At 41.8% G+C, this 22,248-nt stretch overlaps 1 protein-coding gene across 3 annotated transcripts in view; it reads left to right on the forward strand.

Annotated features, from left to right (window-relative positions):
- elovl8b (ELOVL fatty acid elongase 8b) overlaps positions 1-22,248 on the forward strand; it is a 245,132-nt gene that overhangs the window by 179,304 nt on the left and 43,580 nt on the right. The window contains exon 9 of one of the 3 annotated variants that reach the window (XR_009446064.1): positions 7,744-7,877. The exons of 1 other annotated variant lie outside the window; for it this stretch is intronic. The gene's annotated coding sequence lies outside the window, so the exon portion shown is untranslated. Of the gene's footprint in view, positions 1-7,732; positions 7,878-22,248 lie in introns of those variants that run through there. One more of the 3 variants, XR_009446066.1, reaches the window with a different exon arrangement.

A 22,248-nucleotide genomic window follows, 5' to 3' on the forward strand; every position in this document is an offset into this window, starting at 1 on the left:
AGTCAGGAGATTAGCTCCATTTCTGCTCAGGCAAGATCCATCTCTTCTCCTTTCCCAAGGGTGATCCTAGTGTCCCAAAAATCAAAATTTCTCCCTTCTACACCATTCCTCAAGCCATGCATTTAACTCACTGCTCTGCCTTTGCCTAAACAGTGAAGCTTGTGCATAAATAGTATTTCTGAGATTACTACCCTGGAAATCCCACATTTTAAAACACTCTACATGCTCAAACTGATCATTTTCACTACATTTCTCTGTAATATTGAATTTATGTTAATCCTTTAACCTGTTAGGATGTTTATCACCAGAAATTTGTTTGATATTATGACTCTAAAATTGCCTGAGAAACCCTGGGACAGATTTCTGCACAATTGGACCAACTCCAGAGGCCTTTAAAAATGTTGGGCAGAACCCAAGAGGCAGAATTCCCACCTCAATTTCTAGCTCAGCCCATATTTATCATGAGTAAAATGGTGAATTATGAGTGATGCAGGCCGGAATCCAGAAATCATAGGTCATTTGAAATTAATTCGAACATGCAACACTTTCATTCTACTCCAAAAATCTACTCCAACACCTTAGAAACATTTTCACTATTCTAGTTGCCTTAACTTGCACTGTGGGAGTCACGGCTTTGTGAAGGAAGCTGAAATGCTCTTGAAGAGTGGTTAAGATGTGGTAAGTGGCATGATCTGAAGTTGTTGACATTCGCAGCCTTTTAAACATGAAAAAATCTACCATCTGCAGTTGTCAGTGAGAGGAAATAAATGAAGCACCCTCTGCTGGTGTGCATTTACAGGACCTCTGGTGGAACTTAGAAAAAATCCAGTGTTTGCTGAGACCCACGACTACGGGCAGTCGCGCATAAGCACAATTCCGGACCTAATGCAACATTATGTAAAATTTACGTGATATGCCATATGTAAACGTTGTACTGCATATGCAATGAGAAGGTGCATGATTTTGAAACAGAGTTCAGCAGGGATCAGTTGAGTATGCAGGGGAGGGAATGAGGACACGAGGGAGTGGGCACATGAAGATGCATAGATATAAGATACATGAACAGATTCACCCCACTTCTCCTTCTCTCCCACCATGCCCGCTCCCTTTCCCCCCCATCCCTCCTGTCCCTTGTGGAGGGTGTCTTGCATGCCCTCCCTGACCCATAAAATTTCAGGTTATTTCATTACCTCACAAGTGTTAGATATTTATTCAAGAAAAAATTGGAAAAATATTTGGATTAAGCCTCAAGTTTCAGCTTGACAGTGTAGTAACTTCTTAATCCAAAGTTTGGGAATTCAGTTCTCCTGATGGACTTGAATACATAATTGCAACAGATACTTTGATGTAATTTGATTTGCTTTATTATTTATTATGAATTTTATTAACTTTTAGTGAATAATAAATTGGGGTCCCAGATGGATGGCCAGCCTCCCTTCAGCTGGGACCTGACCCCTTCCTCTCTCAGGTCCCAACTCCATTCTTCCAAACCTCCATCCACCCAAACCTGTTTCTATGTGAATGCATGAATTGAAGCAGAGCTTAGCGCACATACTTGGTGTTAGCAAATGCGGCCTAGAAAAATAAATTATAATCTGCTCCTATAGTTTCAATAGATTTTATTGTTGATATTTTCCAAGGGCTGTTATTAAGAGGAGCTATTATGAACACTTGGCTAAGTTTCAAAAACTCAAAAACCACTTTCTCAGCAGGGAGGCTAAGCTCACATATTGATTGACAGTTTTAAGAAGTTAACAAAGGGATTATATCTCTTTGCGACGATTACAGAATTTCTGAAGAAGGATCCTGACCCGAATCGTCAACTTTCCTGCTCCTCTGATTCTGCCTGGCCTGCAGTGTTCCTCCAGCTCCACGCGATGTTATCTCAGACTTCAGTGTTGGCAGTTCTTACTATCTCTGACAGAATTGAATGTGTTTGTTTCCATGCCAAATTGACCATTTGAGCAAATTTAAGATCATTTATGGGAATATTTTTCAGTATATCCTCCCCAGAGGAGCTCGAACAGTTCATCCACTTCACCAACACCTTCCACCCCAACCTTCAGTTCACCTGGGCCATCTCCAGCACATCCCTCACCTTCCTGGACCTCTCAGTCTCCATCTCAGGCAACTAGATTGTAACTGATGTCCATTTCAAGCCCACCGACTCCCACAGCTACCTAGAATACACCTCCTCCCACCCACCCTCCTGCAAAAATTCCATCCCCTATTCCCAATTCCTCCGCCTCCGCCGCATCTGCTCCCACGACAAGACATTCCAGTCCCGCACATCCCAGATGTCCAAATTCTTCAAGGACCGCAACTTTCCACCCACAGTGATTGAGAACGCCCTCGACCGCGTCTCCCGTATTTCCCGCAACCCGTCTCTCACACCCCGCCCCCGCCACAACCGCCCAAAGAGGATCCCCCTCGATCTCACACACCACCCCACCAACCTCCGGATACAATGCATCATCCTCCGACACTTCCGCCATCTACAATCCGACCCCACCACCCAAGACATTTTTCCATCCCCACCCCTGTCTGCTTTCCGGAGAAACCACTCTCTCCGTGACTCCCTTGTTCGCTCCACACTGCCCTCCAACCCCACCACACCCGGCACCTTCCCCTGCAACCGCAGGAAATGCTACACTTGCCCCCACACCTCCCCCCTCACCCCTATCCCAGGCCCCAAGATGACATTCCACATTAAGCAGAGGTTCACCTGCACATCTGCCAATGTGGTATACTGCATCCACTGTACCCGGTGTGGCTTCCTCTACATTGGGGAAACCAAGCGGAGGCTTGGAGACCGCTTTGCAGACACCTCCGCTCAGTTCACAACAAACTACTGCACCTCCCAGTCGCAAATCATTTCCACTCCCCCTCCCATTCTTTAGATGACGTGTCCATCATGGGCCTCCTGCAGTGCCACAATGATGCCACCCGAAGGTTGCAGGAACAGCAACTCATATTCCGCCTGGGAACACTGCAGCCCAATGGTATCAATGTGGACTTCACCAGTTTCAAAATCTCCCCTTCCCCAACTGCATCCCTAAACCAGCCTAGTTCGTCCCCTCCCCCCACTGCACCACACAACCAGCCCAGCCCCTCCACTCCACCCACTGCATCCCAAAACCAGTCCAACCTGTCTCCGCCTCCCTAACCTGTTCTTCCTCTCACCCATCCCTTCCTCCCAACCCAAGCCGCACCCCCATCTACCTACTAACCTCATCCCACCTCCTCGACCTGTCCGTCTTCCCTGGACTGACCTATCCCCTCCCTACCTCCCCACCTATACTCTCTCCACCTATCTTCTTTTCTCTCCATCTTCGGTCCGCCTCCCCCTCTCTCCCTATTTATTCCAGAACCCTCACCCCATCCCCCTCTCTGATGAAGGGTCTAGGCCCGAAACGTCAGCTTTTGTGCTCCTGAGATCTGCGTGGCCTGCTGTGTTCATCCAGCCACACATTACAGTGAATGAGTTTACAATGCCAGTAGTTCTTTGCCCACAATCTCATTCACATTAATAATACATTCTTTTTCATTTTTGGGCATTTTATTCATACCTACGCTGGATTTGAAATTCTTTTTGTGAGTAACCAGGAGGAAATGCTGCTTGAACAGTAGATGAGAAATCTAATCAATGTGAGTACCATATGGGAAATTCTTCATTGCTAAACCTGACAGCAGGAGGAATTTCACTTCAGGCAATAAAAGGGACATTTTTGCCCTGCCACTTTGAACCTTGATCTTTTGTACGCGTTCTGAATACATTTATGGAATGAATTTTGTTTAGAGAGCCTTCAGGAAGTTCCCCATTTTTGTATTTATCAACAAGAGGGTGTACATTTTGCACAAGTTTTGTCCAAGAAAAGGAGTAGAAACCTTGCTTTGGATTTGAATCATGTCACACAAAAAAAATTCTATACCCATTGGACTTATCACGGGTTTATGCGATGAAAGAAATTGCTGTGTAGTTGCCATTTATTACACTTGACGTAACCAGTAATCTCATCCTTCATAATGGATTGGTGCCTGCACCTTCGCAGAAATGTATTCATAGTCACTGTCAGTTGCCAATCCATGATTCGGAATTGAAAATTAATTTCCTTGATAAAAGAGTCATTAAGGACTAACAGCTCAACCTAGGCATTCTTTCGCACCATCACGCTCTCCCGCCTTCCAACTTTCTCTTTGTGGCTCACTGCACCTACATGAAGGCACATTACTTGTGGGGTTTATCAGTGAAAAGCAGCCATTTCCCAGAGGGCCTCACAGGAAGGTGCAAACATTGGGAACCAACTTCATTAGTGTCAGCGAATGAAGCATGAGGGAAGTGAGGCCTAATCAGCCCGGGGAGATGAATTTCAGGCCTTTTTCCTTCTGCTAAGCAATGCGTAGAATTGACAGCTTACTGACAGGACATTGTATAAATTTCTTTCTCCTTTTACATGTGGTATTGCTGTATTTGAAGTAAATACATTTTGTTTTTTTTCAAACCCCATGCTGACAGTTAGCTCATTCATGATATTTTCAAAATGTTTTTAAAGATACCCTTTGTTGATTCCTTTTAACTTTAATTTCTACAATGATCTTTTTGAGAAAAGCTTGTCAACTGTAGCACTAAGAGCACTTTTCACCCTGGGAAATCATACACCAGTCATATGCACGTCATTAAACACACTGGCATTATCAGACTTGAATCGCATGCAGCCATAAAGAAAAGACCGTGATCTGAATTACCTTGGCACTCTATTCATGACAAGATTTTCTATTCGTATTCAATCAGAATTACAAGGGGGTGTTACTGAAGTATTGTCGGGGGACGGCATTGTCAGGAGCGGACCAAATTACATAGATAGCTGGAAACAGACTCATTGCAAAAACTGTACAATAGTACTGCTAAGTTGATGATAGAAGAATATCTACACACTATTGCAACTGCACGTATTTACTTCACACTAGTTACCTCAGCACAAACTTTGTGTGTTTGTGAGAGTGTGTGTGTGTATGTGCGCATGTTTGTGAGAGAGAGGGAGGGAGAGAGAATGGGTGTGTGAGAGAAAGTGAGTGTGTGTGTGTGTGTGTGTGTGTGTGTGTGTGTGTGTGTGTGTGTGTGTGTGTATTGTGTGTGCACACGTCCTATGGTTGCTGAGCTTTAAAGCTCAAAATTGGCATTTTCAACTGTTTATATTTTGAGTTTACCCACCTTCTCCCCTATATTATGATCCTTAGTTCACACCTGGATTTCTTACCAAAACAAAAAGATTTGACAATTTTCAACCCGGAAAAGTGTGAGGTGATTCATTTTGGAAGGTCGAATTTGAATGCAGAATACAGGGTTAATGGCAGGATTCTTGGCAGTGTGGAGGAATAGAGGGATCTTGGGGTCCACGTCCACAGATCCCTCAAAGTTGCTACCCAAGTTGATAGAGTTGTAAAGAAGGCATATAGTGTGTTGGCTTTCATTGGTAGGGGAATTGAGTTTAAGAGCCATGAGGTTATGCTGCAGCTGTATAAAACTCTGGTTAGACCACACTTGGAATATTGTGTTCAGTTCTGGTCGCTACATTGTAGGAAGGATATGGAAGCTTAAGACAGGGTGTAGAGGAGATTTACCAGGATGCTGCCTGTACTGGAGGGCAGGTCTTAAGAGGAAAGGTTGAGGGAGATAGGGCTTTTTTCATTGAAGTGAAGAAAGATGAGAGGTGACTTGATAGAGGTTTATAAGATGATGAGAGGCATAGGCAGAATGGATAGTCAGAGACTTTCTCCCGGGGGGAAATGACTATCACGAGGGAGCATAATTTTAAGGTTATTAGAGGAAGGTATAGGGGAGATGTCAGAGATAGATTCTTCACAGAAAGAGTGGTGGGCGTGTGAAATGTGCTGCCGGCAGTGTTAGTGGAGTCAGATACTCTGGAAACTTTTAAGTGACTCTTGGATAGGCACATGGAAGATAGTAAAATGTAGGGTATGCAGGGTAGATTGTTCTTAGAAGGATAATAGATTGGCACAACATCGTTGGCCGAAGGCCTGGACTGTGTTGTACTGTTCTATGTTCAATGTTCTAAATTTACAGTTTAAAATAGAAGTCTAAACACAGTTTAAAATATGTCAAACCACACAGTCAATCATGTTGACATACTCAGTTTTATTTCAAAACTGCCTTTACCATAGGACTGATCTTTCTGGAGGATTTCTGAATGATAGGTCTCCACAAGAAAGAATCAGTGCGTATGTTGAAATCTGAGTCCATCTTATAGTAACTTCCCAATGGAAAAGCATCCTTTTTGAAAGTGATGCTTGAACGGAAGCAAACCACAGAAAGATGGGTAGTTGACATTATGCTTTATTTTGCTGCTTTACCAAATGAATTACCTGTATGTTTGAACGTATTTTGGACTGAACATACCTAATGATTGTCACTGCCATTCTCTGGTGCCAAAGTTTATCAAAGGGGAGTTGAACTATTCATGACAGGAAGGTCCTGAGATATGTTCTCTACCATTGCTTCTCAGAAATGACACGAAATCTCCTGCACAATGATCAATGAAAAATTTTGTTATTTTTGTTCAATAAGCAAAGAGGATAGCTATTCTGTGCATGGCATACCTGCAATGTTTAGACAAATACTGTGTTTAGGCAAATGCCCAGGAAATTTGACATCAGTGGTGTTGACAGAAAGAGGATCGCTGGCTAGAACACACGGGTGGCTTTCACTTTTCCTTCAATCACTGCAGACCCTCTTTAATGGCAATCTGAAGAGGCACGTGGTTTAACTTCTCATCTGAAGAGCAGAAATCCCTTGGTTGTGCTCAGTGGACTGTTCTCAGCTAAGGCTGGTATTATTACAATCAGCCACCAGGTCTCTGTGTGGGATAGAACATTAATCAGAGCACTTGCTCCTGTTCAGAGTTCAGCAATGGCCTAGTGGCAGAATACGCACGAACATTGGAATAAAATGGGCCAGACCTATGGCAGATTGTATTTTTTGAAATGAAATTGAGAGAGAGTTACCCAAGGGTTCTACTAAGTGTTTTTTGAAACTGGTCAATCTTTGAACAGTCATAAACTGGGCTAGGAAAGCTGATTTAGCTGTCCTCATAATGGAGTCTGGTGTGTAATGTGGTTAGGTGGTTGCGGCATGAGAATGCTTAGTTAGTTTAAAATCAAATTTTAATTTTATCATGAATGGAAATTGGATGAGATTTTGTGACTTCTGGAATTTATTACTGACTGATTGTGCTTTTCACTGAAATGTTTGATGGATGCGTAGTCGAAGGTTGTTATACATATTGTGATGTCCTGTTGCAGCATTTTGCCTATTTTGCTTTGAGTTGGAACTTGAAGATAGAAGGTATATTGAAAGTTATACAAAATTCTACAATAAAGGTTAATAGCTTGTATTTTTATGGGTAGTTGTTCTGAGAGGGTTAACATAGAGTTACAGAGTTGTACATCACAGAAACAGACCCTCAGTTCAACTTGTCTAAATCAACCAGATATCCTAAATTAATCCAGTCCCATTTGCCAGCACTTGGCGCATGTCCCTCTAAACCTTTCCTATTCGTGTACACATCCAGATGCCATTTGAATGGTGTAATTGTACCAGCCTCCACCATTTCCTCAATATTTAATGACAATGACAGTGCATCGGTTTGAGAGTGCACCATCAACAATATGCATTGCAACAACTGACCAAGGCTCCTCTGATAACATGTTCCAGTTTCTCAACAGATATGACCTAGAAGGACAGGGACAGCAGATGCATAAGAATACCTGCCAGCGAGTTTCCCTCCAAGTCACAAACCATAATGCCATTCTTCGCTGCAAATGGATCAAAATCCTGGAACTCCCTTCCCAACAGCACCGTGAGTATTCCCACACCTCAAAGATTGCAATGGTTCAAGCTGGCAGCTCATCACTTCCATTTCTAGCTTAACTATGGATGGGCCATAAGCCAGCAACACCCACATACCATCGTCAAAGATAAAAAGTAGCAAATACAGTGCAAGTATTTATCACTAAATATAAACCATGACAGCAAACATAATGTTACTGCATAAATCTCTATAAATTCAGTTATGTATATATAAATATGTTTGTTCATCTGATTTTAACTATATCTGTTTATAATGTCTGACTACCAAAAGATCTTAAATATGCATAAATACATAAATCTGACTGTTTCCTCAGTCACTTTTAATTTATTCCAAAAATGTCTTGGTAAATGCAATGAGACCACCTGTGCATCATTAATGTTCTGTCTGGCTAGTTGGATGTTGCATTAGATGCGTTAAGAATTCACATGCATTCTTATTATCTGCCTGTCTATCTATCCAGTCAGTCTAATTTTGATCGGATTCGCTGTTGTCTCCTACCACATGCTCTGAAACCCCAGAGACTGGGGTATGATGGGGGAGGAGTTGCATTAGACAAAGTGTACTTGACATCTTCGTGAATGGCTTCGGACAGCTAGATTAAGGACAGAGGAAGAAGCTTATTTCATGGCTGATTTGCTTTAATACCTCAGCGACAGCAGGGAAGCTAAAATGAACTTGCCCTTGAGAAAGCGGATGCAGATCTTTTTTAAGTCATGAACAGACTCCAGTGAATGCATCAATGCTGCTGCTGTGTGCTGGGAAATAAACACACATGCACAAAAGGGAGGGGAAGAAAACAGAGTTGCTGAGATTGGGTTCCTTCTCTTTGCCATCAATGAAATATTGCATTTTAAACAATGTATTTCACATACTCTAGATACACAAGTACTCTGTGCAAGTGAAAATGTGGTGTTCAGCCTCGCAGACGATCAAAATTAATTCTTGCTTAAATATGTGTTCCCTTTATGTCATTCACATTTGCTGTTTGCATTTCTATTTTGATGATATTTCCAGGCCCTGTTATTATTGAGATAAACACCCACTGCTCTCTCTTTTGGCTCTTTAGTTGCCTAACATCAGAGTTAACAATGGAATGAGACTCTGCCTCCCAATCTTATTCATATTGCAGCCACGATCATATTTTATTGAAAAAAAAATGATGGCGGACCGTGATACTTTGATTATGCTCCTTGTATAGCCCTTGACCTCTGAACCTGAATGAATGTCAGACAACACATAGCATTTTCACTGTCTTAGTTAACAATTAAGTACAGAAACAGAGAATGATTGGGACGAAAACTACAAAGATAAATAGAAAATAGATTGATAGCTGGTGGAAATGACAGCGACACAAAGAAACAGGAAGAGAGACCAAGAGATTGGTAATGACAGGAGTAAATTAATATGAATAAGCAGATAAAAGCAAAAAGACAGAGAGGCTTTGTTTCCAAAAGAAACAAAGGGATTGATAACTGAGTAAGTTGGTCAGATAGGTTCGTACATTCATATCTGCACTGTGTGGCAATCAATAGAAAGAAATACAGCTAATGGATAGAATTAATTTATATTCTATATACAAATACATTTGGTGAACAGATTAATAGAAAATTGGATCAATATATTCATATATAGAAACGTAATACATAGCAAGTGGGATAATAAGACATTGGACAGGTATATAGATAGAAAATAAACAGAGAGTTAGAAAAGTAAGAGATTTACAGCATGAAACCAAGGAATAGATAACAACTGCACATATACCAGCCAAGGGCAGAGTGAATGATTGAATAAAGAAACATTACCAATGAGCCTATAATCGAATTGGAAGGAACACGCTGATGAATACTGCAAAAGAGCATTTGCGACAATAAATATAACATAAAAGTGAATTTATTATTGTACTGTGAGTCATAAACAAAGATATAGTCACATAAAAGCATGGGTTAAAAAATTCTCCATCATTCTAGTTTAAAATTTGTTATTTAGACTTCATGTGGAATAGCCACTGTCATTTTAACCCTTAAATAACATAATTTGAATTTTTCCACCATGTCAAATATATAGTAAATACTGTATACTTTATGTATATAAATGCAAATAATTCAGAAATGTCAGGTCTGCTTTAGAATTGAAATTGTGATATGCCACAATAATCTCAGCCCAGCCCAACAAGGAGATTTTTTTCCTTACTAAATGGAAGAATTGACAAAGGCTCAAAGGCATAATTTTAGAACTGTAGACATTTTCAATAAATGGAGACATTCAGCCCATTATGTTTGCCTGGCGTTTGATAGAATAATGCAAATGTAATCAAACATACTTGCTGTGGCCATACTTCAAATACTACCTGCTCTTCCCTTAGTCACTACCTCAAGAGTTTCCAATTGGCTCTGCTTTGGAAATTTATTCAGTTGTTAATCATGGTATAGTGCAACTTTCCCATGGGGTTCCTCAGATGCATTTCCTGTTGTTTGGTAACCTCACGCCCAGCATGATACCGCTGCACATAGGAAGTGATATTCCTGTCATAGAAACAAAGGAGAAGTTGTAGGCTCTTGCCTTCAACATGTTCTTCCTAATGCCCCTCATTCCTTCTTGTCTATTACAATCATCCATAGATGACAACAAACCAGATGAAAAATGAAGGAAGAATTTCATCGGCTTGTCTTCCATTACAAGAACCTGTGGTTCAGAATATTTTCATTTGAATCAGATTTTCCTTCATTGGTCTTCACTGCTGCTATATTCAAATCTACATATGGGTCACAACCCAATGACCAGCTACCGATAGAAGTTGTCACTACACTCCATCATTGTGCTAGCCCTCCAAGGAAATGACAAGAAAACGCAGATGTTCCAAACGTCCTTTAAGAGAACTGAGGATGCTGTGGGTTAGTCCCTCAAGCATTGATTTGCATTGGTGTAGTGCAGGGAATGTGGAATGAAATGCTAAAGGTAGGAGGGGTACAGGAAAAGAAATTGGGCAGAGATGTAGAGTAAAGGGAATTGTAGCTTTACTCTGGATATATTTACTGAGCAAGTGCAAACAGAACGCTATCATAATGATTTTGGATAACATGGAACAGGAGCTTAGGTATGTATGGCTCCACGTAAGTTGTCTTCTCCTACCATCCTCTTCTGTTCAATTGAACCTATTGCAGTTCTCTCATGAAGGTAGATCTCATCTTACTGCAGTGGCAGAGGTTCAACTGAAGCATTCAGAAAAGAAGTGGACCATTATCTGAAAAGAAAAGATGGGCAAGTTCACAGTGATAATGTAAACTGTTCATTCAGAGATTCCATACAGACATAGTGTGTGGATTTTTCTCTTCTGAGGCTAATATCATGGTGGGCTTGAAAAGTGGGAGAGATTTCAACTTGGAGACTGATAGGTTTTCCTGCATCATTACCATCTTCTCAGCTCATTAGATATGCATGCATCTGTCAAATACCACGTTCTATGGGCAGGAAGTTCTGAAACTTGCTGAGGTCATCCTGGGTCCTATATTTTCTCGCATTTTTCCTGCTGCTGTGTGAACCTCAGAGGTCCATCTGTGGCAGCCATTTTTGAAAGTGTAATTTAGTGCATCCACATGCAGATCAGTGCCCATGGGTCTTTCAAGTGGCTGCCTGGTCATGCAGATGCGCAGCTTAGAGGGAAAAGCGTCATGGTCCTCAGGGATATGATTGTTTACATGCAGGAGAAGGGAGTGGACATTTACCTCATCAACCTGTACAAGGAGGCAGTCTTTGGCAGGATATTGCACTCATACGTGTGGATTATGCTGTCAAAAGTGTGCTTTGGGGAGGGAATCTGCAATTGGATCTGACTGCTCAATAACAATATCGTTAGCACTGTTCCAATCAATGGATGAGAATCAGAAGGCTTCCTGATCCGATCTGGAGTCAGGCACCACTGCCCTCTCACTTCTGCCTTGTTTATGTATTATATAGAGCCCTTTGCTGAGTCCATCAGGAAGGATGCAAGCCTGAGAGAGATGAGAGAGAACCTATTCCAGGCAGCGGAGACCAGTGGGTCAAAGCTTCCCTGTGCATGGATGATGTTGCTGTTTTCTGCTCAGATCCACAGGCAGTGTACAGATTCATGAGCATTTGCTACAAGTTCAAACTGTTCTCAGGAGTCGAGATAAATCAAGGCAAGAGTGAGACCATGTTTTTTTGGGAAGTGGACTGACTGATCCTTCATTCCCTTCACCATCAGGACACATCACCTGAAAGTCCTGGGGTTACAGTTCAGAGGGGCCAGGACATGCACAAAATCTTGGAGAAGAATCGCCAAAGTGAAGCAGAAACTGGTCTTTTGGGAGCTTTGCTCATACTGCATTGCAGATAAAAACCTGGTCATCGGGTATGAAGCACTCTCTGTTGTTGTATGTGGTGCTGGTCAGGCCCATCCCCAAAACTGTGCTGTTTCAGTCACCCAAGTCATTTTCCATTTTATTTTGAAGTCTAAGGTGGGCCATATCTACAGAGAAACTGTGTAGTAGACTCTGGATAAGGTGGGAGGGGGGGGTGGCGGTAGTGAAACATATATCCAACGTTGCCCTCATCCTGATGGCAACCTTTGTGTGCGGCTGGATCAATTGTGTGTGGACCCTCAGTAAACACCAAGTGTCACTACATACTGAGGTTCTACCTGTCCCCCAGTGTTGCGAAGGATGGGACTGGCCTCAGTGCTGCAGATCGCTTCAAATAGTTGTACTGTTCTGTACCACCTGTCCTCCATAGAGAAATTTACAAAGCCAAATACCTTTGACCCCAAGTCCATCAGGAAGTGGTCAGCATGAAGAATCCTCGAGAGACTGAGGGGAAAAAAGAGGGTGGATGCTATCGCATGATTCCTTGAGCAGGCTGTCAAAGTCATTTGGCAGAATGCCTCATTACCAGAACTTTGCAACAAGCACCAAGACATCACTTGGCTGGTGTTGAGAAGGGCAGATCCTTTAAACACACCCAGCCAGTCAGCGCCACTGTACACTGCCCTTGAACCAGCTGTAGGAGGCTTGAGACTGTCACACATCTTCTTCTGGAATGTGACTTTGCAAAGGAAGTCTGGAGAAAGAAGCAGTGGTTTGTGTGGAGGTTCATCCCGAGTAGCTCCGTGACATGGGACTCTGTGCTCTACAGTCTGTTTCCCGGAATGCACACCAAGACGAATATCCGTTGTGCCTGGAGGACCATCAACTTGGTGAACTATGTTCTTTGGTTTGCCCAAAACCTGTTGGTCTTCCAGACCAGGAGGTTGACCCCAAATGAGTGTTGCAGACTGGCACATTTCAAAGTCCAGGACTATGTGCTGAGGACTGCACTAAAGCTTGGGGCAGCTGTGGCCTCAGCGCATGGGGAAAGACTACTGTCTGAGGTCATCCTGCTGAAGGTAAATGGGGATACATTCAGTTTCGAATCCTCTCAGTGTCTCAAATATATGTAAATATTGGTGTAAAGTATAAGAGAGTTGGATAGAGTTAAAGTCTAATGTTTGTTTGTTTGATATGCAACTTTACAGAATCGAACTGCATTTGTGATTATATATATATATAAAGAGATTTTTTAAAAGTGTGTTTTTGAAATTAAGAAAAGGGATGTTGACACGTGTCATATTTAAAAGGCAACCGGACCACAACTCATTCTCTCCAAACCGACAGCATCGCTCAACCTCTGTTCACCATCTTTACCAACCCATAGAGATGTTAAAAACCAGGCACAGAGTGACACCAAACTTCAATGATGTCTCTCGAGAAATTCTTCCGCAGTTTGTACAGGAGAGAAGGGAAGTTTTTATTGTTTTGATAGTAATAAGAGAAAGCCTCAACTGACAAAGACAGCTTAGTCAGAGATGGCTGCAGAGTTCTGTGTCTTTTGGTCGCTCAATGTTGTGAGAGGATGAATGATCCATGCTTTGCCAGGAGGTGTACTACTATCTACTCAATACTTGATGCTGCTGAGAGTATAACTTAGCATTGTAAGATTACTACTTCAGAGGACTGACGTACAGGAGATTGCTGCCTCATGTGTAATCAATCTTCATTGCAGCAAGCAATCTAGTGCTACTCACATCACAGTGGCACTGTCTCTCACATGTGCAGAGTTCACACTTAAAACATAGTAAGAGCTACAGCTCTCTGCAGCTCTAACACCATTACACGTGGTTGCTCTTTCATCACAACTCGGAGAACATTTACATCATCATTTTTCACCAAAGGCTTGAATGGGACAAGGACATGTCCACAAAAGATGGTCTACTGAGTTGATCTCTCCATAGAGTTAAGCCCCACATGCCTGCCCCAATCAGATTTGCTGGCATCAGTCAGTGTGCTGCCTTGCTTGAACATGTTCGTTCATCTGTTTGTCTTGTTAGCAATCACCAAGCCATACTGCATATGACTGCAATTCCTCATGAGCTGATTACAATTGAAAGGCTTCACTCCAACACATTAGTATTTGCGCAAAGGAAATGCTTGGTTATGAAGGAGCCAAGAAACCAGAGTTGTTTATATTTACCAGATCTTGGAGGAAGAAGTTTATTCCACCAAGATCCCACCTCACTCATATACTCAGGTTTGTGAACAGACGTTTTTTTTCATTTTTGGCCAACAAAATTGTGCCTGTGAACATAGTTCCCAAGTACTGAGATTTTAAGAGTGCTCATGAAATGTTAAAGAAGTTAGCAGCCGTGAAACTTGTGAGGTTCTGAGAATTTAAGAACAATTGTTTAACCTAATATCATGAAACTGACTTTTTTGCTTTCTGCTCAATTAATTTCTCCACCACCCTTTTAAAGGCTCAGATAATCCTGGAAGATTCCACTCAATGGGCCAAATAACTTCACTTGGTGCTGCAATAATTCTATGCTGTTAAGATATGTCAGTTATAGCAAGGTAGTTGAGCATATCAATAATCATCTCAATCTTGTTTTGTGGGCTTCGCATTTCAAAGACTTTGAATGCTTTTAGAAACTGCTTCAAGATTTTTATAGTAAGAAGGTGCCAAATGCATAGCTGTTGAGAACCAGAATTTTCCCTTTGTCCCAGTGAGCTTTAGATTTTTCTGCTGGAATCCCTGTAATAGCCTGCTGAGGTATTTGTGATGGATATTTATGTAGTTTTTAGCACTGAAGTACAATTGACTAACCTCAACTCCACCTACGATTTCATAGTCTCCTCACTTGAATAGTTCCTGTACTGAAGGGACTTCAACAGCTTTTTTCATCAAAAGCCTACTTGACAATCTTCTGTTTGGCAGCATTCTCAGTTATTTGAGTGTTGCCAATCTATACCATGATTTTTACTGTGGAAAGAGCAAAGGGGAAGACTCCAAGTCCACCTCAGTTGGAATGGTTTGGATTATTCTGAACCATATGCACACCATCTAGCTAGTTGAATTAATTGACCCACTTACTCAGTAATTATTCTAATTTTGAATCAAGAATCTAGTAAACTTGCATGTCAAGCGTAAGTGTGTTGCATTCAATTCATTATCTTTAGGCAGTGTTCCTTGTTAATTGCTTCATTTAAACCACTAGGATGGATGTATTTACAAATTTGATCAGAACTTTTACCTACCAACCATGTCCATGGAACACACTCTATTCTTTTAATTCTATTACATTTTCTCATTTTGTCAAATTTCTTTATAAGTTTCAGTTCCTTCGGTACCAAATTATGATAGGAGTGCTTCGCTAACTACTTTTGGCACTTTATTTTATAATTACCTGAATTGACACTATTAGCCAATACACTCTGATATTAGGTCTTGACCATGTTTACAGGTGAAGTTTTGTCATCTACTCTACATTTGCATTTTAACTTAGCAATTTAGCTTCTTTAATGCTCCACTCACCACTTGCAATTTCAAAATGCAATACCTACAAAGCTGCTACACCAAAACTCGTGCACTGCCATGCGGCTCATTGCCATTTTGCCAGGACACAATGAACCATCAGATACTTCATGTATGACTCACATGGGCAACAACACGATCAGAAAATTGGAATTTGGTCTTATCCTGATGTCACACAGTCAAATGGCTACTACCAACTTTGGACTAGGCAGGTCCAACAACTAACTGGACAATCACTTACTGATCAACAAGTGTTAAGGTGCAAGTTGGGCTCGCATCTGTATTCCTTAAAGGGGCAGGTACCAAATTGCAGGTATGATTATTTCCAAGAACTTGTCCTAATGAAACATGCCTAAAAGTACTCCTGAGTACTTTTGGAGATGTTCAATGAGTTTCTGCTTTTACCGTTGAGTCTTACTGCACCTGTACAGAAGAAAGACTACATGACCATCCACAAAAAAATGGAAAGGCTATAACTGGCAGTAGGCCAGTAGTGACATTGCTTCTAGATTTGCAGCTTGACAGCAGGTTGCAATAAAATTTATGGAGAGTGCAAGCTGTGCAAGTGGCCTCTCCCAACCTGGAGCAAGACTTGTTCATGTTACTTGAGAGTGAGAGAATGCTGTCAGCTGGGTCATCCAAGGCTTCCAGCATCTTAGTGCACATGTCCATCTGCTTTCCCCTACATGCCTCCACCCTGAGTTTCCATCAGTGTCCCATGCAGCAGAAACCCCCGTGACTTTGCTGTCCAGTGAGCTGGGACAGAAGTCCTAATTCTCCACTGACCTGGCTATAGCTTACACCATATGCCTGGTTGATTCACCAGCTCTATGCTGACACATTAGGTCCATGTAATGCCAGCATCTGATCGAGCAATGGGGCTTCTTCACCAGCGGAATGGTGATGATCTTTCTCTCTCTGCCTCCTTTAGCTGTTGTAGTGAAACAAGTAGGAGTCATTGTCGATGTGAAAGATGGGAAGAGTGGTATTTGAAAAAGGTGGTGTTGGGAAGTAAGAAATCCATAGTTATCGTCATCAGCAGCATGCTTACTAACCAAATGGCAGGATGATGATTACAGGAAGCTAAGAAGGGTTATTAAGCAGGAACATTTCCTCATCCTCAACATTGACAACAATGGGCACCCTCATAGTTAACATTGTGATGCTGAGAACCATCTCCATCAAAGACCCCAGTCAATGCAAGTGTCCTTGTCCTCGCCCATTCTGCTTTGCTTCCTTCAATTATGTGCACCTTGTCCTAGAAAGGGTAGGTTAAGTATCATGGATTGTGTACCATGAACATGATCATGCCTTGGCGGAATAGCTGGAACCTTATGAAGGCAGCAACGTGTGTCAATGAGGCTGGTAGCATTGATAAGTGTGTGACAGGACGGTGTTGATGCAGTTTGGTTGATGTGGTGGAGTATCTGAATGTTAAGCCTGAGACCTGAGTGTCAGAAAGAGCTGGTCAGTAAGTGGTAGTGATGTGCCATATTTATCAGCAAGCGAGATTGGTGTTTTGTGGTAGATAGGAGATAAGCAGCATGGGGGAAGGTTTGCAGATGTGGCACTCTGAAGATTCTTCACGTCCAGACTTCAGACAGCTACCTTGCCATCTGCTCACAAACCTTTTGATGTTGATTGTGAGGGTGTCCTTGTGATATCCCATCTCCACCTTAAATGTCTTCAATGCCACATCTGTCACTTTGGAATCTGCAATATTCCATTTTCTGTTCTTTAATTTTCACAATATTATTCACTGAAACTTTCCTTTATGAGGGTCAGCCTGTCTTTAGGAAGAACCAGTTACCTGGACCGCAAGAATTCCAAACAACACCATTCAGCTTGTCAGTGTTGGAAACAGAGGTCCCTTTAAGAGTCTATCAGAACAGCGGCTGGTTTGTGTGCTACTCACTTCCAATGAAACTGGGCACAAATAAGTTCCAAAATGTGATTCTGTGTGCCCAACCAATGGGTAAATCAAATTTCTAAGCCAAAATTTCCCAAATTTCTGTTATTTGTCTAGATTTACTTTGTGGTTTGTGAAGGAAACTGGTAATAGTTAACTAAGTGATGGCCTTAGAAACATCATCTTGAGCTCTATTTTGTTGAGTTGTAATGTTGATGCTACTGTTGCATGTCTTAAGGTTTTCAACCTAGTTGTTATCTCCTATAGCTCTTATTTCCAACTGAAACCCAATATACGGTTCATTCAGAGAAACTTCCTCTTGGTCACTGCCATTTTTTAAGAGCACATTATTTGCTTGTGGTGTAATTATCCTCGCTTGACTAACAGGTACTTGAATGAAATATTTTTCTTCCCCTTCTGGAATTTATCATTTACAGCTGGCAGTCATCCACATCCACTGCACTTTTCAGGCTTATACCAATTCTTGTTTCACATAAAATTAAAGTACTTTCTTTGTGTTTGATTGCATCCATGGGGCATTGTAACCTGCCACATGCTTTGAAGAATCAGATTATCTCTATTTAACCCTTTCAAAAATTTCATGACAATAAACTATCAATTAAATTTTCCCAACACAGTGTCAACTTTTGACTTCCTGTCTGATGGAATAATTTTGGAGAATTCCTTTGTTTCACTAGCCATGAAGTAACTCAAATCATTTACCTGTTTAATATTAACTGTATAACTTAGTGCATCAGCAGAGAAGAGTGATTTTTTTTGATTCAGTCAATCCTCAGGAATGAAATAATTATATTTTGCTGAAGAAACTGGAGCATTGTCTTGTCATACACAGTTTTGTGAACAAGTATGTGGTATATCTTGAGAATGGAGCATTAAGTGCTCACTTTGCTGTTTAATGATCTTTACATGCTAGGTGACCGTGGTAGTTTAATTTTCTTTACACATATATTTCCATGTATAATATAATTAAAATGGGTGAGAAATAATCAACTGGAAGTGAGAATAATAAGACTTCTATTCATTTATTTTTCATATTTATTCACAGATTTGTGGGTGACTAGGCCTGCATTCATGGCCCATTTCTCTTTAACCTTGACAGGCAGTTGGTGAATTGTGTAATCAAATGGCTGCAGTCCTTGGTAGGCTGTTAGAAAGGGAGCTCCAGGATATTAATCCAGTGATAGTAAAGGAGCAGCAAAATGGTTCCAAGTCAAAATGGTGTGCTACTTGGAGGGGAACCTGCTGGTGGAGGTATTCCCGTGCAACTCCTACTTGTTGTCCTGATAGATGGTAAATGTCTTGAGTTTGAAAGGTGCCAGCTAAGCAGCATGGGTGAGTTGGTACAGTACATGTTGCTAAAGACTACTCCCACAATGTGCCACTGGTGAAGGATGGCGAATGGGATATTATTCACATGGACTTCTTTGTCCTGGGTGGTTCAAGCCTGAGTGTTGTTGTAGTTTCACTCATCAAGGAAAGTGGCACGTATTCCAACACGCTCATGGCTAAAGCCTAATGAATGGTGGACAGACTTTAAGGAGACAGCAGAATTCCTGGCTTGCCAGTCCAGTGAGGTGTCTGGTCACTGGTAACCAATAGGTTTTCATAGTGGGGGATTCAGCAATGGAAATGCCATTGATGTCAAGACAAAATGTTTTGATTCCGTCTTGTCAGAGATGGTGATTGCCCATCACTTGGGTGATTCTTTACCCAAACCAGCAGACATCTGGTTTACAGTTTTTTGAGTATTTTGCATTCGGTGTACAGAAGTTAATGAAATAGCAATAACTCTGGATTTTCAGGGGCAGGCCCACTTTCACAATTCATGACCTGCACTCGTAGCTTTTTTAAGTCTGAGAGGAGGCCTGACCCCAGGAGGAGCCAACCAATTAGAGAGTCAGCAGCTATCCAATTCCAGCAGAAGCACTTTCTGCCACTGAGATCGTAGCAGGTTCTGGGGAAAATGATTCTGGAATTGATCTAGAGTTGTCAGAAGTGGAGCTAGAGATTATGGATGTTTGACTGGGGGAGGAAGGGTAGGTTAAGTGTGAGAGGAAACCTTCAACTGGCACAGCCCTTGTCATTGAGGTGGCACACTGTTGTGGGCCACAGGTTGCCTGACCAAGAAGAGTCACTCCACCCCCTCCCCAGGCCCACCCCTCAACCAGCCTGAGTTTTATGGGGTGTCTTCTGCAGGTACCAAAATGCTCATCAACCTCTTGTACAGACCAGTGGTAACATGAAGAGACCTTTAATGACAATTAATTCTATATCTAAATACACAACTGGGTTCAGGGCAGGTGGGCTGTCTGCCACCTACCTTTCACACGCCGTTCAGAAGCTGAGTAATATCCAGGACAAAGCAGCCCACCCAATTGGCCACTGACCAATTTAAACATTCACTGCCTCCTGGGGAAGGACAGATATGTTGTATTGTTTGAAGAAACAAAATCCTAGAAGGATAAACCATGGGTGAGATGATGTGGTGGGACTCTTTAGATAAGGAGTGTGCAATGGTGTGTGCTGGAAGTGGAAGATTTCACGTTCTGGGGACAATGGCTTAGTGGCAGTTTCACTGAACGAATCATGGAAAAGGTTCAAACAAATGCGCAAAATAATGAGTGTGAGTTTTACATTTTCCAGTATCTAGTGTTTATGCGTGTGAGATCTACCACAATGTTTAAGGTGAAACATTGCTTTAAATCTATGTTGCGCTGATGTTTTGCCAATTGTAAATGGCATGGGGGTATGGGATAACAACATGGATTGAGTTTCTATAGAATGGGCATTGGGAGCCGTGAAGAGGTATGGGAAGCGGGTGGGAGATAAAGAGTCTAATAGGTTCTGAAATGAGCACTGCTAACTAGCCTGCATTTGGTTATTCCCTTGGATGCCTAAAATCTGCTACCAGGTACCATAGCTCCAACTCCATCTCCCCAGAGTGAAAATTGCACCTCACATCCATACAAATGGAGACAGGTTTGCTAAGTTGAGAAATCTTCCAACTCGAGCTATCTTGATAGCAGAACTCCACCCTCAAGTTCTGAATCCACGTAAGGTCATCAGGTTTCAGTGGTCCACACAAACACACACACACAGGCTGATTACACATGACACCAATATAGAAATATAAGAGAACGATGGATTACTGATTAGAAGACAAGCAAAACTAATAAATCACTGAGATATGATTCATACGGATAGATCCATTGCAGTATTTGCAATTTGCTGTCATCAGTAGTAGGTTAAGGATATCTCGAGGGGTAGCAATTTCAAGCAGCTTCATTCTTTTCCTTTCATTTGGATTCAAATTAAGTCTCAACTCTCACTCACACAATGTCAAGGATGTAATCATCACTGCATCAGCAGACAGATCCATTAGAAACAACACAGCACCTTTTCTGCACTGTGTGGTTGAGAAAAAAAGTAACAGATACATGAAGTATTAATCCAACAACTAGATAGATATTACTTAAATATTTATATGTCCAAATATTTATATGTCCATCAGCATAAAGCCCACATATAGTTGCGGTGAAAGTGATGCATCAATCTAGATATTCAAACACGCCCAAAACCACACATGCAGGTGCACACATATAGAATCCAGTATCACATTATGATCATATTCATGACTCCAGAATGACTACTGAATTCACTACCTTCTTACTGAGAGCCAAGAACACATATATTGGGCCATGGCAGATATCTATTAGTTGTATTACTTAGAACTTGGTGAGGTGATGGCCTGGTAGTATTGTGCTACAGTAATAATCCAGGAACACAGCCAATACTCTGGGAACGCAGGTTCGAATCATACCATGGCAGACTGTGGAATTTGAATGAACAACAAAAATAAAATACAGAATTAAATAACTAATGAAAACTGAGCTGAATCCCCCACTACTAACATCCTGGGTGATACCATTGACCAGAAACTCAACTGAAATCTCCATGTAAATATAATAGATACAGAGAAGGCCAGAAGCTGGGAATACTGCAGCGCGTAGCTCACCACCTACCTTGCCAAAGCCTGTCCACTATCTACAAGGTTCAAGTTAGGAGTATAATGGAGTACTTGCCACTTGCCTAGACGGGTACAGCTGCAACACTAAAGAAGCTTGACACCAGCCAGGAGACTGCACCTTCCGAATTCATGATCACTTCCATTTAGAAGGTCAAAAGTCACACAATGCCAAGTTATAATCCAACAGGTTTATTTGAAATCACAAGCTTTCGGAACATAGCACCTTGGTCAGGTGAAATGTCCATCCCATTCCAACACTGGCACCTCCACATCATGGTTTTCATCGAGAAAAACAAGGGCAGTGGATACATGGGAACACCAGCAGTTGCAAATTTCCCTCCAAGCCACTCATCATACTGACTTGGAAATATATCGCCGTTCCTTCACCGTTGCTGGGTCAAAATCCTGGAATTCCCCCCCTAAGGGCATTGTGAGTCAACCCACAGCACTGGGACTGCAGCAGTTCAAGAAGGCAGCTCATCACCACCTTCTCAAGGGCAACTAGGGAAGGCAATAAATGTTGGCCTGCTAGCAGTGTCTCC

Source organism: Stegostoma tigrinum, chromosome 8, assembly GCF_030684315.1.
Source record: "Stegostoma tigrinum isolate sSteTig4 chromosome 8, sSteTig4.hap1, whole genome shotgun sequence".
NCBI classification, from domain to species: Eukaryota; Metazoa; Chordata; class Chondrichthyes; order Orectolobiformes; family Stegostomatidae; genus Stegostoma; species Stegostoma tigrinum.